Consider the following 14,886-nt stretch of genomic DNA (forward strand, 5'->3'; position numbering starts at 1 on the left):
TGGGAACCTCTGACCCTGGGGACCTCTGATCCTGGGGGTTCTATTACCGACTCCAGCAGAGTCTGGAACCAGGGGTCACAGTCTCAGGATAAGGGGTCGGCCATTTAGGACTGAGATGAGGAGAAATTTCTTCACTCAGAGGGTGGTGAATCTTTGGAATTCTCTGCTCCAGAGGGCTGTGGAGGCTCAGTCTCTGAGTATATTCAAGGCTGAGATCGAGGGATTTTTGGATATTAAGGGAATCAAGGGATATGGGGATCGGGCGGGAAAGTGGAGTTGAGGTCGAAGATCAGCCATGATCTCATTGAATGGTGGAGCAGGCTCGAGGGGCCGAATGGCCGACTCCTGCTCCGAATTCTCATGTCCTTATATTCTAATTGACTAAATTTCTCTCTGTTGATTCTCATTGTAGAGAGTACTGAAGGACCAAACCCTTTGTATTCACTCCTGTTGTACAACATTCAATAGATAAATCCCTTCCCAAACAAACCCATCAGAGACAATCCCAATAGACCTATCCTGTCCCATTAATTGAATTCAAATTAACCAGGAACGATTTGATCCATTATCAATATAAAATTTCAGGGTCATTCTTGCGATGAGACGTTAAACCGAGACCCCGTCTGCTCTCTCAGGTGGATGTAAAAGATACCATGGCACTATTTTGAAGAAGAGCAGGGGAGTTCTTCCTGGGGCCAATATTCATCCCTCAACCAACATCACTAAACCAGATTATTTGGTCATTATCACATTGCTGTGCGTGGGAGCTTGCTGTGCACAAATTGGCTGCCGCGTTTCCCACATTACAACAGTGACTACACTCCAAAAAGTACTTAATTGGCTGTAAAGTGCTTTGGGACGTCCGGTGGTCGTGACAGACGCTATAGAAATTTCTTTCATGGCTAAGCTGATTTCCAAAGTTCGCCAGTGGGATCAGGAAGCAGGGGTTACCAACAAAGCTTTGAACACTCATTAGCACCCAGCACTGGCCAAACACATCACGGTGCCACCCTGAAATGGATACTACATCTCTGCGCTGCACCGTGTTGCAATGCTGATAATCACAGACAAGAAATCTGCAGACTATCAATTTGCAAATATGTGAACACTACCTTCGAATCAAGTGTTCCAGCAGTGAAAACATCAGAAAATGAGAGCGAGACCTGCAGAATATTTGCATACCAGTGAAGGTTTTATTTCACACAATTGTCTGTCGCGGTTCGATGCAGCTAGGAGTCCTGTTCGGACAGGAACGTTACAGATCTTTTTCTCCTCCTAATTGGCCGGTGTTTTTTGAAGCTGGTTTTGCTGCTGTCCCAGGAGAGCACACGGCTCTGGGTGGGTGGCAAGTGTCTGTAGCAGGATATCGCAAGGTAAGACAGCGGTGTGGTACCCATATCCACAGCAAGTCTCCATGTGAACAGCTTCTGGCATGTTAGTGGGACTTTTCCTGGTTATAGCACAGGAGGAGGCCATTCGGCCTCTCGAACCTGCACCGCTATGCAATAAAATCCCGGCTGATCTTCGACCTCAACTCCATTTACCCGCCTGTGCTCCGTATCCCTCGATATTCTTCCCCATCAATCTCTTAAACTGCAGGGAAAACAAGTCAGAAGGTTGTGGGTTCATAGATCCACTCCAGAGATTTGAGCACAAAATCCAGGCTGACACTCCCAGTGCAGTACTGAGGGAGTGCCGCACTGTCGGAGGGGCAGTACTGAGGGAGCACCGCACTGTCGGAGGGGCAGTACTGAGGGAGTGCCGTACTGTCGGAGGGGCAGTACTGAGGGAGCGCCGCACTGTCGGAGGGGCAGTGCTGAGGGAGCACCGCACTGTCGGAGGGGCAGTACTGAGGGAGTGCCGCACTGTCGGAGGTGCAGTACTGAGGGAGTGCCGCACTGTCGGAGGGGCAGTACTGAGGGAGTGCTGCACTGTCGGAGGGGCAGTGCTGAGGGAGTGCTGCACTGTCGGAGAGGCAGTACTGAGGGAGTGCTGCACTGTCGGAGGGGCAGTACTGAGGGAGTGCTGCACTGTCGGAGGGGCAGTGCTGAGGGAGTGCTGCACTGTCGGAGGGGCCGTCTTTCAGATGTGACGTTAAACCGAGGCCCAGTCTGCTCTCTCAGGTAGATGTAAAAGATCCCACAGGCTGCTATTTGGAAGAAGAGCAGGGGAGTTATCCCCGGTGTCCTGGGGCCAATATTTATCCCTCAGTCCTTATTACTAAAAAAACAGATTATCTGGTCATTATCACATTGCTGTGTGTGGGAGCTTGCTGTGCGCAAATTGGCTGCCGCGTTTCCCACATTACAACAGTGACTACACTCCAAAAGTACTTCATTGGCTGTAAAGCGCTTTGGGATGTCTTGCGGTTGTGAAAGGTGCTATATAAATGCAAGTCCTCTCTTCCTATCACGCTGCAGGTTGTGGCCAATTATAAACACATGTCTGTCCTGTAATTATACCATTCTGTCTAAGTGGCTTAGCACTTATTGTTGCAACGAAAATAGCAACAGCTGTCATTTATATAGCGTCCTTATAAAACTGTCCAAGGTCCTTCACAGCAGGAACATTCGGTGTGGAGTAGCAATGGAAGCAGGAGAGCTGACCCGCGGGGTAACGAAGAACATCGACTTCAAACCCCGAGGAGACGCTCAGGGTTTGGGGGTCAGAGAAGGCCCGAGGTGGCCACCCAAGACAGACTGAGGCTAGGGAGGGTTGAGGAGGTACACTCGAGCCCAGAGTCAGGAGGTTGGGAAGTTACAGGATGCAAGGCTGTTGGAGGTTTCCGAGGGAGGGAGGGAGGGAGGCGGGCGATCTATAAAGGACCGAGGGGACGTTGAGTTTGACGGCACGCTGTGCACATATCCGCAGCGTAACTAAGACCTATTTCCATCTCCATAACATCACCTGTCTCCGCCCCTGCCTCAGCTCATCCACTGCTGAAGCCCTCATCCGTGCCTTTGTTGCCTCTAGACTCAACTATTCCAACGCACTCCTGGCTGGCCTCCCACATACTACCCTATGTAAACTAGAGGTGATCCAAAACTCGGCTGCCCCGTGTCCTAACTCACACCAAGTCCCGCTCACCCATCACCCTCTGTGCTCACTGCCCCGTGTCCTAACTCGCACCGAGTCCCGCTCACCCATCACCCCCTGTGCTCGTTGCCCCGTGTCCTAACTCGCACCAAGTCCTGCTCACCCATCACCCTCTGTGTTCACTGCCCCGTGTCCTAACTCACACCGAGTCCCGCTCACCCATCACCCCCTGTGCTCGCTGCCCCGTGTCCTAACTCGCACCGAGTCCCACTCACCCATCACCCCCTGTGCTCACTGACCTACATTGGCTCCTAGTTAAACAACGCCTCGATTTCAAAATTCTCATCCTTATTTTCAAATCCCTCCATGGCCCTCGCCCCTCCCTATCTCTGTAATCTCCTCCAGCCCCACAAACCCCCCGAGATCTCTGCGCTCCTCTAATTTTGCCCTCTTGAGCATCCCTGATTATAATCGCACCACCATCGGTGGCCGTGCCTTCTGTTGCCTGGGCCCCAAGCTCTGGAACTCCCTCCCTAAACCTCTCCGCCTCTTTACCTCTCTCTCCTCCTTCAAGACGTTCTTTAAAACTGACCTCTTTGACCAAGTTTTTGGTCACCTGCGCTAATATCCAATCATGCGGTCAAATTGCATTATCTCATAACCCTCCTGTGGGGCGTCTTGGGATGTCTCACTACGTTAAAGGCGCTATATAAATACAAGTTGTTGTTGTTGTAGAAGTGCGGCCAATGAACACGAGGGCGGAATGGCAGGCGCACTTTGTCGGGAGATCCGTCGTGTTGTCGCCTGGACGGAGAGGAGGAGGGCTCAGCCCATGGACCTTCACCTGCCGAATTCCTGAGCCCAACTGTGCTACTGGTGAGGGGCAGTCGGACAGAGATTGGGATACACATTACAGTCCCCGTTAACCAGCCATGGTCCCCTTGCCGTCGCCCCATCGCTGCAGAATTTGCAGGACAGAAAGCGTAAAAACCCCCAAAATCCAATAACATTATTATTACAGGAAAGATGTGATTGCACTGGAGAGGGTACAGAGGGGATTTACCAGGATGTTGCCAGGACTGGAGAATTTTAGCCGTGAGGAAAGATTGGATAGGCTGGGGTTGATTTCTTTGGAACAGAGGAGGCTGAGGGCAGATTTAATTGAGGTGTATAAAATTATGAGGGGCCTGGATAGAGTGGATAGGAAGGACCTGTTTCCCTTGGCAGAGGGGTCAATAACCAGGGGACATAGATTTAAAGTAATTGGGGGGAAGTTTAGAGGGGATTTGAGGGGAAATGTCTTCACCCAGAGGGTGGTGGGGGTCTGGAACTCACTGCCTGAAAGGGTGGTAGAGGCAGAAACCCTCACCATATTTAAAAAGTATTTGGATGTGCACCTGAAGTGCTGTAACCTACAGGGCTACGGACCCAGAGCTGGAAAGTGGGATTAGGCCGGGTAGCTCTTTGTCGGCCGACGCGGACACAATGGGCCGAATGGCCTCCTTCCGTGCTGTAAACTTCTCTGAAATATTTTGCTGAGAGAAGATTTATTTTGGGTTATAAAATGGCTGCTTCAGTAAATACTGTCATTCATCTAAAATAACTAGAGCCTTTCTTGCACACTTGCTGCGGTTCACCTGGCTCCCTCTCTGCATTAATGTGGTTCCTCTGATTAGTTACCAGATTGCTGATCACAAGCCGCATAATCGGGAAGTGACCGCTTTGCATTTTCTGCTCCCACACGCTCAGCCCCAAGGATGCTCCTCAAGGGAGAGAGTCGGCACACTGAATATCTCATCATTTGACAGCAGTCACATTATTCTTGTGTGACTCAGTTCTCATTCCGATCCCCTGCCCCTCACGTCTTACGAGCTGAAATTCAGTCCTCCAGGGGTCTCCAGTCTTGCTCTGGGTCGGGTTGCATTGGCCACCGAGGATTGTCTCTTCCTCGCGCTTCTGCTCGCAGATCCCGCCCAACGGTATCCAGCCTTGCTGCGCCAACGTATATCTCCACAGGAAGCAACCCACACGCAGCGAGACCTGGCACGACAGCCAGGCTGGGGCTGCTAAATGGCAAGTAACATTCGCACCACGCAAGTGCCAGCCAATGACCATCTCCAGTACAAGAGCGAGAGTGTAACCACCGCCCCTTGACATTCAACGCCACTACCATCGCTGAATCCCCCACCATCAACACCCTGGGGATCACCATTGCCCAGAAACTCTCCTGGACCCATCGCGTCAATACCGTGGCACCAAGTGTACTGTATGCTCACAGCTTTGTAGAGTTGTTGCACTGTGAGTGGTTTAGCCAGTCACGTGACGTTCACAAGACTCAATAAAACCCCAGCCAGTTGGGGCTAGGTCATCCGCGATGAGGTATGCAGTTGTGAGCCTAGTGGATGAATTGGTAATGTGTAGGGTGATTATTAAACCTTTGTTAATAAATCAACTGGTTCTTAACAGGAAGAATGTTCCCAATGTTGGGGAAGTCCAGAACCAGGGGTCACAGTCTAAGGATAAGGGAAAAGCCATTTAGGACCAAGATGAGGAGAAATTTCTTCACCCAGAGAATTGTGAACCTGTGGAATTCTCTACCACAGAAAGTTGTTGAGGCCAGTTCGTTAGATATATTCAAAAGGGAGTTAGATGTGGCCCTTACGGCTAAAGGGATCAAGGGGTATGGAGAGAAAGCAGGAATGGGGTACTGAAGTTGCATGATCAGCCATGATCATATTGAATGGTGGTGCAGGCTCAAAGGGCCGAATGGCCTACTCCTGCACCTATTTTCTATGTTTCTATGTTTCTATGTTAATAGCAATGTGTTGCTATGAATTCTTAAGCAAAGAACCCATGAAGCAAATACATTACAACAAGAGCGGGTCAGAGGCTGGGTATTCTGTGGCTCACCTCCTGACTCCCCAAAGCCTTCCCACCATCTACAAGGCACAAGTCAGGAGTGTGATGGAACACTCCCCACTTGCCTGGATGAGTTGAAGCTCCAACAACACTCGAGAAGCTCGACACCATCCAGGACAAAGCAGCCCCGCTCGATCGGACCATGGGGCCAAAGTTCAGGCCCGCCAAAAATGATTTTTTAAGTGATTTCACGGCCGGGTAGGAAAAGGTCGACTCTTGACCGATATTCAGGTCTTTGGCTTTTTTTAAGCGGCCAGGAATTCGGTCACTAAGGCGGCAGACGTGTGGCGGTAAGCACTGGTGAGGGGCGGAAGTGGAGGTGGGATGGATCCTCCGGCACTGTCACTCAGCAGCGGAGCGTTGGTGACATCATTGCGTGTCCGTGTCACCACGTATCCCCGCCGCTCGGCAGTGGCGGGGCGGAGTGTGGACCCGCAGATAAACCCTGCTTAATTACTTTGCGGCGTCCATTCGAGCAGGAATCGGCGGCCATTGCATTCCGCCGCATGGCCGCCACAAACCGCCGATAACGGGCATTATCCCGACCCGGAATTTCAGCCCCATGTCTTTCCAGAATCGGTCACTGCACAGTGAGCAGAAGCAGGGCCACTGCCCGCCACAGGGGCCTGACACCTACATTGTGACTGTGACCGAGAAATTAACTTTCGTTTATTGAATCCCGGGATGTGGGCGTCGCTGGCCAGGCCGGCATTTATTGCCCATCCCTAATTGCCCCTTGAGAAGGTGGTGGTGAGCCGCCTTCTTGAACCGCTGCAGTCCGTGTGGTGAAGATGCTCCCACAGTGCTGTTAGGGAGGGAGTTCCAGGATTGTGACCCAGCGACGATGAAGGAACGGCCGATATATTTCCAAGTCAGGATGGTGTGTGACTGGGAGCGGAATGTGGAGGTGGTGGTGTTCCCATGGACCCGCTGCCCTTGTCCTTCTGGGTGGTAGAGGTCGCGGGTTTGGGAGGTGCTGCCGAAGAAGCCTTGGCGAGTTGCTGCAGTGCATCTTGTAGATGGTGCACACTGCAGCCAGGGGGCGCCGGTGGTGGAGGGAGTGAGTGTTGAAGGTGGTGGGTAGCGTGTCGATCGAGCAGCTGCTTTGTCCTGGATGGTGTCGAGCTTCTCGAGTGTTGTTGGAGCTGCAACTCATCCAGGCAAGTGGGGAGTGTTCCATCACACTCCTGACTTGTGCCGTGTAGATGGTGGGAAGGCTTTGGGGGGTCAGGAGGTGAGACACTCGCCGCAGAATACCCAGCTGTAATGATCGTACTAGGATCTTGAGCTGGGGAACTCTGGAGGGGAAAGGCAGTACACTGGGACGTGTCTTCAGGTAAAGTAAATAAGCATGTTCAGACAGGGGGGATGCATCTCTGTTGTGTGATTTCATTGCCTGACCCCAGAATGCTCCATTTTGGTGCCCGAGAATGATTCATTCTCACGCTAGTTTTAGACGTTCTTTCAAAGGGCAAAGTTAAAACGCAGGAACTATTTGGCATTCAGTGGCGAGGTTCTGTGTTAGAATAGGAACATGAATTGTGATACTTCCCAGCCAAGGTATACACATAAATAGAATCACAGAACAATACGACACAGGAGGAGGCCATTGGGCCCATCGAGCCTGTGCCGGCTCTGTGAGCGAGTGATCCCATCATTCCCACTCCCCCCGCTCTTTCCCTACAGCCCGGCACATTTTTCCTTTTCAAGTATTTATCCAATTCCCGGTTTGAAAGTTACGATTGAATCTGCTCCCACCGCCCTTTCAGGCAACATCCCGATCACAACAACTCGCTGCGTAAACACATTCTCCCCATCTCTCCCTCGGGTTCTATCGCCGATTATCATCAATCTGTGTCCCTCAGGTCACCGACCCTCCTGCCCCTGGGAACGCTTTCTCCTTATTTACTCTGTCCAGACCCCTCGTGATTTTGAACACCTCGATCAAATCTCCCCTTGGCCTTCTCTGCTCCAAGGAGAACAACCCCAGCTTCTCCAGTCTATCCCCGTCACTGAATTCCCTAATTTCTGGGACATTTCTAGTAAATCTCCTCTGCCCCCTCTCCAAGGCCTTGACATCCTTCCTAAAGCGCGAAGGAAAATAAAATAAACCAGCCAAATTCTCCCAGAAGGTTGTTAGTTTGATTTTTAGACTGTTTTGAGTTTGCTGATCTTGCTAAGGGAGGTGCTACAATTTCCCTCAGGCTCTGAGGGTTAAGAAGGGGAGAGAAATCAGCCACTACTCCTGATCGCAATATGGCCAGGGAATAAGCATGTTCAGGCGGGGGTGGGGGGGTGGATTCCCCCCATGGTTGAACAGCCTACTGGCAATCACTGCCCGACTCTCGCATGATGAAAGTCCACCTGGGCAAGGAGGAGCAGGCAGAAGATGGGAGTGAAATGGAGGAACAAAGAGACAGAGAGAGAGAGGGCGACTCGGGTGTGTCAGAAGCTACAGCGGGAAACTGTGTCCGTGCAGAGTTAAACAATGGTTACCGTCATTGTAGAGTGTTAGCTGTGGCTTCCAGGGTAGCTCACTCTCCCCTGAGCCAGAAGGTCATGGGTTCAAATCGTACTCCAGGGACTTCAGCACATAAATCTAGGCTGACACTCCCAGTGCAGTACTGAGGGAGCGCTGCACTGTCAGAGGGGCAGTACTGAGGGAGTGCCACACTGTCGGAGGGGCAGTGCTGAGGGAGTGCCGCACTGTCGGAGGGGCAGTGCTGAGGGAGTGCCGCACTGTCGGAGGGGCAGTACTGAGGGAGTGCCGCACTGTCGGAGGGGCAGTACTGAGGGAGCGTCACACTGTCGGAGGGGCAGTGCTGAGGGAGTGCCGCACTGTCGGAGGGACAGAACTGAGGGAGCGCCGCACTGTCGGAGGGACAGTACTGAGGGAGTGCCGCACTGTCGGAGGGGCAGTACTGAGGGAGTGCCGCACTGTCAGAGGGGCAGTACTGAGGGAGTACCACACTGTCGGAGGGGCACTACTGAGGGAGTGCCGCACTGTCGGAGGGGCAGTACTGAGGGAGTGCCGCACTGTCGGAGGGGCAGTACTGAGGGAGCGTCGCACTGTCGGAGGGGCAGTGCTGAAGGAGCGCCGCACTGTCGGAGGGACAGTACTGAGGGAGTGCCGCACTGCCGGAGGGGCAGTACTGAGGGAGAACCGCACTGATGGAGGTGCCATCTTGCGGATGAGACATTGAACCAAGGCCCCATCTACCCTCTCAGCTGGATGTAAAAGATCCCAGGGCACCAATTCGAAGAAGAGCAGGGGAGTTCTCCCCAGTGTCCTGGGGTTAAAATTTATCCCTCAATCAACGTCACTAAAAAAATAGATGCTCTAGTCATTATCACGTTGCTGTTTGTGGGAGCTTGCTGTGCGCATATTGCTGCATGTCCTACATTACAACAGTGACTACACTTCAAGAAAAGTACTTCATTGGCTGTAAAGCGCTTTGGGACGTCCTGAGATGGTGAAAGGCGATACAGAAATGCACCTCTTTCCTTGTTTAGTGCAGTCAGGGCTGTGCTAAAGCAGCACTCCCCAGGCTTGAGCTTGTCGGGCCAGTATCGAGAGATGCTCAGGATTGCAACGCTGCCTCAGATGTCCAGTAATGAGATTCAGTGAGCACGCCGCACACTGAACGATGAGACAGAGCCTGCTGTGGGTACAAATGACAGCCACAGGAGGCAAAGCCTTAACCTGCTCCCACACTGGGCCGGCTCAGCAAAGGCTGAACGGGGCAGAATATGTCACCTGGACTTTCTCCCTTGCAAGCCAATAAATATAGATTGTTTAAAGGCTGTGTGAGCTGAGGTACAGTGCTCTGTGTGTGTGTACACTCCTCATGCTTCCTCCCAATCACAGACAGACAGACTCCTTAAAGAAAGGAAGACCTGCATTTATATAGCGCCTTTCACCACCACCAGGCATTTCAAAGCGCTTTACAGCCAATGAAGTACTTTTGGAGTGTAGTCACTATTGTAATGTGGGAAACGTGGCAGCCAATTTGCGCACAGCAAGCTCCCACACACAGCAATGTGATAATGACCCAGATAATCTGTTTCAGTGATGTTGACTGAGGGATAAATATTGGCCCCAGGACACCGGGGAGAACTCCCCTGCTCTTCTTCAAAATAGTGTCATGGGATCTTTTATGTTCACCTGAGAGAGCAGACGGGGCCTCGGTTTAACGTCTCATCCAAAAGATGGCATCTCCGACAGTGCGGCGCTCCCTCAGTACTGCCCCTCCGACAGTGCGGCACTCCCTCAGCACTGCCCCTCCGACAGTGCGGCACTCCCTCAGTACTGCCCCTCCGACAGTGCGGCGCTCCCTCAGTACTGCCCCTCCGACAGTGCGGCACTCCCTCAGTACTGCCCCTCCGACTGTGCGGCGCTCCCTCAGTACTGCCCCTCCGACAGTGCGGCGCTCCCTCAGTACTGCCCCTCCGACAGTGCGGCACTCCCTCAGTACTGCCCCTCCGACAGTGCGGCGCTCCCTAAGCACTGCCCCTCCGACAGTGCGGCGCTCCCTCAGTACTGCCCCTCCGGCGCTCCCTCAGTACTGCCCCTCCGACAGTGCGGCACTCCCTCAGTACTGCCCCTCCGACAGTGCGGCACTCCCTCAGTACTGCCCCTCCGACAGTGCGGCACTCCCTCAGTACTGCCCCTCTGACAGTGCGGCACTCCCTCAGTACTGCCCCTCCGACAGTGCAGCACTCCCTCAGTACTGCACTGGGAGTGTCAGCCTAGATTTTTGTGCTCGAGTCCCTGGAGTGAGACTTGAACCCACAACCTTCTGACTCAGAGGCGAGAGTGCTGCCCACTGAGCCACGGCTGTCACTGTAAACAAGATTGTTAAGGAGAAAAAACACGACTAAAACACAAGATGTTGAACTTTAATCATAAAAGGTCCAATTCTCCATTACGAGGGGTTCAGAGCCAATAACCGCGAGGATCCTTCTGGATGTCAAGCCGGTGCTCTGGCCTGCACTCGCCGGGACTGCTTCTACACTTGACTATCCCAACGCTCTCCTGGCCGGCCTCACACATTCTACCTGACGTAAACTAGAGCTGATCCAAAACTTGGCTGCCCCGTGTCCTAACTCGCACCGAGTCCCACTCACCCATCACCCCCTGTGTCACTGCCCCGTGTCCTAACTCGCACCAAGTCCCACTCACCCATCACCCCCTGTGCTCACTGACCCGTGTCCTAACTCGCACCGAGTCCCGTTCACCCATCACCCTCTGTGCTCGCTGCCCCATGTCCTAACTCGCACCGATTCCCGCTCACCCATCACCCCCTGTGCTCGCTGACCCGTGTCCTAACTCGCACCGAGTCCCGCTCACTCATCACCCTCTGTGCTCACTGACCCGTGTCCTAACTCGCACCAAGTCCCGCTCACCCATCACCCCCTGTGCTCGCTGACCTACTTTGGCTCCCGGTTAAGCAACATCTCGAGTTCAAAATTCTCATCCTTGTTTACAAATCCCTCCATGGCCCTCGCCCCCTCCCTATCTCTGTAATCTCCTCCAGCCCCACAACCCCCCGAGATGTCTGTGCTCCTCTAATTCTGCCCTCCTGACCATCCCTGATTATAATCTCTCCACCATCGGTGGCCGTGCCTTCTGTTGCCTGGGCCCCAAGCTCTGGAACTCCCTCTCTAAACCTCTCCGGCACTCTACCTCTCTCTCCTCCTTCAAGACGCTCCTTAAAACCCACCTCTTTGACCTGCACTAATTTCTCCTTATGCAGCTCGGTGTCAAAATTTTATCTCATAACACTCCCGTGAAGCACCTTGGGACGTTTCACTACTTTAAAGGCGCTATATAAATACAGGTTGTTGTTGTTTTCTGGAGCAGAGCTTCGAACCCAGAACATTCTGACCCTGAGGCGGGAATGGGTACCCTGGGGCGGCCCACACATGGACAACAGTTAATCCGGAGAAGTGTGAGGTAATGTATTTGAGACAAGGGAATACACATTAAATGGTAGGACACTGAGAAGTGTAGAGGAACAGAGGGACCTGGGAGTGCAGGTCCACAGATCCCTGAGGGTAGCAGGCCAGGTGGATAAGGTGGTTAAAAAGGCACAAGGAATACTTGCCTTTATTAGCCGAGGCATAGAATACAAGAGCAGGGGGGTTATGCTGGAACTGTATAAAACACTGGTTAGGCCACAGCTGGAGTACTGCGTGCAGTTCTGGTCACCACATTACAGGAAAGATGTGATTGCACTGGAGAGGGCGCAGAGGGGATTTACGAGGATGTTGCCAGGACTGGAGAATTTTGGCGATCAGGAAAGATTGGATAGGCTGGGGTTGTTTTCTTTGGAATAGAGGAGGCTGATGGGAGATTTAATTGAGATGTACTAAATAATGAGGGGCCTGGATAGAGTGGATAGGACGGACCTGTTTCCCTTGGCAGAGGGGTCAATAACCAGGGGGCACAGATTTAAAGTAATTGGGGGGGAGGGTTTAGAGGGGATTTGAGGGGAACTGTCTTCACCCAGAGGGTGGTGGGGGTCTGGAACTCACGGCCTGAAAGGGTGGTAGAGGCAGAAACCCTCACCACATTTAAAAAGTACCTGGATGTGCACTTGAAGTGCCGTAACCCACAGGGCTACGGACCGAGAGCTGGAAAGTGGGATTAGGCTGGATAGGTCTTTGTCGGCCGGCACGGACACGATGGGCCGAATGGCCTCCTTCCGTGCTGTAAATTTCTATGGTTCTATGAACAGCCTTCGAAACATTTAAGGCAAGGACTGCGTTCCTGTGACTGGGAGGAGGAACTGGAGAGACACACATTCAGAACACAAGTCAGACAGAAAGCCACTGTTGCCCATTGATTTCAACCTGTGATCCATGCTACTGCGCTCATCACTGACAATTGGTGATATTAAGAAGATCAATGCCGTGCCGTGGCTTGGGGCAAAATACTATCGGGCGGCTGGGACATGCCGAGACGGCACTCGGCACAACATCAAACGGGGAGCTGTTACCTGGCTGTGCTGAGTATCGACACGGCCCAGCATCACCATGGCTCGTGTTTGCTGCAGCTCAAACAATGGAATGAAATCAGAGACAGCGCGAGTCGCAAGAGCTGAAACAGGGGGATGGGAAATTCATAATAAAATACAACGGGCCCAGACCTCTGGGACTGGGCTTTCCTCGGGTATCGTAGCCAAAGTCAGGCGGCAGAACCGGGGGGAAATGGTTTGAATCAGAGAAATTTACAGCACGGAAGGAGGCCATTCGGCCCATCGTGTCCGCGCCGGCCGACCAAGAGCTACCCCGGCCTAATCCCACTTTCCAGCTCTCGGTCCGTAGCCCTGTAGGTTACGGCACTTCAGGAGCACATCCAGGTACTTTTTAAATGTGGTGAGGGTTTCTGCCTCTACCACCCTTTCAGGCCGTGAGTTCCAGACCCCCACCCCCCTCTGGGTGAAGAAATTTCCCCTCAAATCCCCTCTAAACCCTCCCCCCAATTACTTTAAATCTATGCCCCCTGGTTATTGACCCCTCTGCCAAGAGATACAGGTCCTTCCTATCCACTCTATCCTGGCCCCTCATCATTTTATACCCCTCAATAAGGTCTCGCCAATAAGGTTTGGTGGGAGGGGAGGCCTGTTACTGATTCTCGAGTAACCAGCTCTTTCACTTAGTCCAGAACAGCGGACCCAGAGGATACGGCCTGTGCTTGAAGGGGGGTAAATCCAAAACAAATCCCCGGAAACAATCTCAGTGAGTGAGTGGTCAGTCTATGGAACAGGGGCCCGAGGGAGACGGTGCGAAGAAGTTAGTATCGATTCATTCAAATGTGAACGAGATGGGTGTCTTTCAGGAAGTACCATTTTGGGACACTGTCTATGAGTAATGTGAGACATGACGTGGGGTGAGTGTAGCGAGCTTGGGAGGAACAGGGGATTTTGGAACCCTGGTTCCTCAAAGTTCTCCCACACCGGAGGTTTTCCTCGCCTCGTGTCTGGGTCTGGTGTAGACTCGTTGATGGAGATCGATCGTTGTGATTGGTCAACGGCTCCATTATCGTTGGATCGCACGACTCCCAGGATGGGAGAAGATGAACGAGAGGGACCTGGGTCATTTACCGTCCACCAATCCCAATGTCCCTATTGCCACTGCCCTGTCCGAGTAGCACTGTGCGAGTGACCACCTGACCCAAGATCGCCGCCCCCCCCCCGCCGTGTTTACGGGACAGAGGGGAGCGCAGAGCCCAGGGAACCATCTCTCCCCCTGCTGAGCCCAGAGACCACCCGAGAGACAGTGTCAGGGGACGCTGGGGTTCAATAAAAGAAGCTTTCATAGCCTTTGGGGCACTACTGGCCATTTCATGTGGTTCTCCCGGGCAGTAGCAGAGGGAATCGCTGGGTCACAATCCTGGAACTCCCTCCCTAACAGCACTGTGGGAGCACCTTCACCACACGGACTGCAGCGGTTCAAGAAGGCGGCTCACCACCACCTTCTCAAGGGGCAATTAGGGATGGGCAATAAATGCCAGCCTTGCCAGCGACGCCCACATCCCGAAAATGATTTTTTTTTAAACATAGAAACATAGAAAATAGGTGCAGGAGTAGGCCATTCGACCCTTCGAGCCTGCACCACCATTCAATAAGATCATGGCTGATCATTCCCTCAGTACCCCTTTCCTGCTTTCTCTCCATGCCCCTTGATCCCTTTTGAATATATTTAGTGAATTGGCCTCAACAATTTTCTGTGGTAGAGAATTCCACAGGTTCACCATTTTCTGGGTGAAGAAGTTTCTCCTCATCTCGGTCCTAAATGGCTTACCCCTTATCCTTAGACTGTCACCCCTGGTTCTGGACTTCCCCCAACATCGGGAACATGTAGCTTTTTGTCTTTAATCAGCCCCAACTCAGGAAAATGGGTGTGGGGGTCACCTTAATCTTGCGG

General features: G+C 52.6%; 1 protein-coding gene across 1 annotated transcript in view; it reads right to left on the minus strand.

The window, feature by feature from the left end:
* LOC139230547 (voltage-dependent calcium channel gamma-2 subunit) overlaps positions 1-14,886 on the minus strand; it is a 102,628-nt gene that overhangs the window by 39,127 nt on the left and 48,615 nt on the right. The gene's annotated exons all lie outside the window — the stretch shown is intronic.

Source organism: Pristiophorus japonicus, chromosome 19, assembly GCF_044704955.1.
Source record: "Pristiophorus japonicus isolate sPriJap1 chromosome 19, sPriJap1.hap1, whole genome shotgun sequence".
NCBI classification, from domain to species: Eukaryota; Metazoa; Chordata; class Chondrichthyes; family Pristiophoridae; genus Pristiophorus; species Pristiophorus japonicus.